The sequence below is a fragment of the Ananas comosus genome, linkage group 9 (assembly GCF_001540865.1).
Source record: "Ananas comosus cultivar F153 linkage group 9, ASM154086v1, whole genome shotgun sequence".
NCBI classification, from domain to species: domain Eukaryota; kingdom Viridiplantae; phylum Streptophyta; class Magnoliopsida; order Poales; family Bromeliaceae; genus Ananas; species Ananas comosus.
The window spans coordinates 9,049,502-9,053,591 of NC_033629.1; the positions used below are offsets into that span (position 1 = coordinate 9,049,502).

General features: G+C 42.0%; 1 long non-coding RNA gene across 3 annotated transcripts; it reads left to right on the forward strand.

Moving 5' to 3' along the window:
* Positions 1,313-3,375, forward strand: LOC109715896. 3 transcript variants are annotated; one of them, XR_002217791.1, is made up of 4 exons: positions 1,313-1,359; positions 1,437-1,904; positions 1,974-2,086; positions 3,106-3,375. It is a non-coding gene; the product is annotated as an uncharacterized LOC109715896 (long non-coding RNA). The 3 variants fall into 3 exon arrangements; XR_002217790.1 differs by lacking the exon at positions 3,106-3,375 and adding an exon at positions 2,176-2,397; XR_002217792.1 differs by lacking the exon at positions 1,974-2,086.

A 4,090-nucleotide genomic window follows, 5' to 3' on the forward strand; every position in this document is an offset into this window, starting at 1 on the left:
CCAACTAAACAAATGCAGCTAATATGCCTGAACAATAAACAATGTTATGCGCAATAGAATGCTCATGATGAATGCAAAATCACTTTTCGGTTCCCAATCTCTAGGCTAGCCCGTGGGTTTCGCCCTCAATAGACTCACCAATTCAAATCCCAAGTATCGGGAAGACTACTATGCCCGATGGGACCGTCCTCTGAGGGATTCCACGTCCCAGTGATGACAACTCCAGAGCACATCGCCCCAGGGGGAGCTACCGCCCTCGAGCAAGGACTTACAGGTGAGTATGATCAAATCCTTAACTATAAGGATGTCAAGTTCAATCCATTCCTTAACTATAAGGAAGCTATGCACATATGACCCTTAACTCTAAGGTTGTATGTCATAATGTCTCTATCACACTTTTACTTGCATTCTTTTCTTTCACTAGTGTCATGTACACTACTTTGTTCTTGTACTGACACACTCATGCCACACTTGTTTTCGAAGTGTTCAACTCTAGCATTCTTGACTCGTCGATGCCACTCTCTACACTTATGTCAACATGATACATTTGTTCTCTAAGTTCACTAAGTTCTTGTCATTTATTATGCATACATAGGATTTATAAATTCTCACTTTCTTACTAGTATTTCTATAGTACATTGAACTTTGGCAAATTGCGAAGTTCGAGTGGGGGAAGGCCAATTGGAATTAGCCGACATCTTCTAAAGGGTTTAGAGAAGTTGGTGAACAGGTTTGAGAGTGATCGGAGCGCGGGAAGCGAGAAAGTGCATTGCTGTGGATTTATTTCACTATTTTGCATTGTTGTATCGGTACAAATATGTATCTGTACCGGTACAACAAGCAGCAGAGGCAGCAGCTACGTGGCAGCAGGCCTAATTTGGTCTTTTCTCATCTCTAGCTTATCTATAAGCCTCTAGCTCGACCCCTGCCCTTCAGATAAGGTTGCTGGGACTCTGAACCAAGGGTTTACACCTCTCTTACTTTTTCTCTCTAGGAAGTGTTCTCTCTCTAAGTGGAATCAAGGGTTTTGGTCCATTTTCCTCTTCTCTTTTGATGCTGATTGCTTTGGGAGGTCAAGGAGCTATTACAGAAGGTGAAGAAGGTGTCTTGGGGCGAATTTCGCAGCTCCCTTGCAGCAGGTAGCTGAGGGAAAGGTTGCTAAGGTAACAACTTAATTAATTTAAGATTTGATGTGTTGGTGATAGAGTTAAGTGTGATTTTGAGTTCTTGTAACCAGCAGCAGTGGGGGAGAGATTTTGGCAGCTCGGGAAGGGGGCTGTGGCTGCGGAGCTTCAATCCGAAGCTAGGGGANATTTCGCAGCTCCCTTGCAGCAGGTAGCTGAGGGAAAGGTTGCTAAGGTAACAACTTAATTAATTTAAGATTTGATGTGTTGGTGATAGAGTTAAGTGTGATTTTGAGTTCTTGTAACCAGCAGGAGTGGGGGAGAGATTTTGGCAGCTCGGGAAGGGGGCTGTGGCTGCGGAGTTTCAATCCGAAGCTAGGGGAAGGTACTACCAAAGCTGTGAGAAGGTAATTGAGTGCTTAGACGCATAATTGATGCTATATAAGTTATAAATATGAAGTATGAATGCTGATTTTGGGAGTTTGTGTTCTCAGCAGCTGGAATCTTCACTTTAAACTGAGTATTACAATCTTATGAGCTGATTTTGAATGTAATTTAACCAGAGGAAAGTGAGAATTCAAGTTGGGAATCTACGCAAGCTGAATTCCAGCATATTCTAAGAAATCGCATAGGTGTACTAACACTGTTTGAGCAGTGTTCGCAGCAGGTTTGCCAAAGGCTATCGGATTGTTCTCGGCTGATATTTAGGAGCTTTTGGAGGTTAAGGTGAGTACCTTAACCTGAACCAAAGCAGGGGTTCAAGCTACAGCCGTGTGCAAGGTGAGATGTTGCTGAAATTAGATGTTTTGGTAATTGTCTCAATGCAGTTTTCTAACTAGTTCGCAGCAGGTGCGAAGATCACTTTGGGCTGAACATTGAGCCCCTTTTTGGGCTGAATTAAACTGAGTTTGGGAGTACTTCAACCTGAATTAAGCAGAGGTTTAGTTTCAGTCTAAGCCTAGGTGAGGATTTAGTCTATTTTCTATGATTATGTGAAGTTTTACCATTGGTATAGAAGTCAGCTCTTAGCTGATTTCGGATTTGATGTTAGGGGAATTGAAGGCTTCGGATTTCCTACAAAAGTAAGTTCGACAAGGATCGTCAAGTAGTAGGTGGGTTTGACCTTACCAGAACAAGTGAAACCCCTATGTTCTATATGATACTATAGAATTACTTGGATGTGTAACTTTATGAATAAGTACTCAACATCAGGAATTGAATGCTATAAACACATTGGTTTATTGAGTGAAATGGAACTTTTATAATGTGAATAGAAGCATGAGTAATAGTAATGATGCTTAGTCTAAATATCTGGACCTTACATGGCATAGGTACATATGCATTACTTTCTTAACTTGTTGAGTCCAGTGGATATTAGCCTTTTCACTATGTTTAGATTCCGACCTATTGGTCGAGAGTGAGAACCTTACATGTTATGGTATGATTATCTAAAACTATTAGACTATGGATTATGCTTGCTTGCCATTGTGCTCATTCGCACATGCTTGTGAGAGTCGCGCCCCAGAAGCCGGCACTCCGGAGTTGGCCTACGCGACAGATTGCTCGCCCGTGCGGGATTGGGTGCCGAAGTGGATTGCCGTGGGGAGTGTATACTACCACGGGGCCATTAGGCGCGGCGCAAGCTGTACTACCTTGAGTAGGTCGTTACGAATTAAACTAAAGTACTAACGGATAGTAATATATGATTACCCTTAATCAATGTACAGTTACACACTTACATGACATGTTTATGTTCATAGCAACTACCTTACTTGCTTCTACTTGATTGATACATCTGATAGTATGATACATGTTCATAGTTTATTATCATTGATAGATCTAGCATGCAATAACTATTTTTTTTTTACTTTTCAATTAGTACATCTTGAGCCTAGTGGTGTAATTCGCTGAGGCTGGCGGCTTACCCACTGGAACCTATTGTTTAATAGTTTTCACGCTCTCTTTATTATTGCTTTCACAGAGCCATCCACTACGGAAGAGGTTAGGGATCGCGGCAAGGGAGTCGCGTCTAGCTAGAGATAGCGTGGAGCCCTACTAGGTGATCACCTCGCTACCTGGACATATGGACGAGAGTGATGTGTACCCTATGTAGAGAGACTACCATTTCTGTATATATAGTTTTGGGTGACTCTATGATGTATATTTGTTTAGAACAGTGGATTTACAGTTTTGGGTTTTATCTTTTGTTGAGCTTTGTAGGGTTATACTTACTTTTCTCTAGTAATAGTACAGTTGATATATATATATATATATATATATATATATATATATATATATATATACTTTGCTCTGATATCAGGTTATAATCTTCTTGTAATTACTACTTTTCTGACATGATTTCTGTAGACGTCTTATATACTGCAGGTATCTGACGGGTCTGTGCATGTACCGGGTATGCTTCCGTTAGGACCCGGGCGTGACAGATTATAGTGGTATCGGAGCCTAGGGTTGAGTCTTAGTGGACCTAGTAAACCTTAGGCTGGTTGGACTATAGGAAATAGGCTCGCGAGAGACGAGGTCTATTTAATTTTAAAGCGAAAGTATTTCGATTGGGTATTTTATAAACTCCGAATAGGAGGAGTTTAATTGAAAGGTGCAACTACTAACTTTGTAGAGAGCCACGCTGGCGGCCGACAACGTTACATCGGAAGTTAGTGGGTGGCACATTTCATTACTTTCGCCTGATTGGGTGGTTAAGGTATTGAGTGGGGTTTCGATAGTGTGAGTTTTATTAACTTACGCTTATTATGTTTGTTGCAGTTTAATATGCCTACAACTCGTTCTATGGCTACTGGAGCGGTCGAGGCAGCTGATGCGGAGGAAGTGGAGACCTCCGCTACCTCCGGATCTAGTGAGGTCCGTGAGTTGCAGGATCAGCTTGCGGTGTTGACAGATTTGGTGACACAGCAGGCAGCGGCAGTGCGACAACAGATGGATGCTGCACG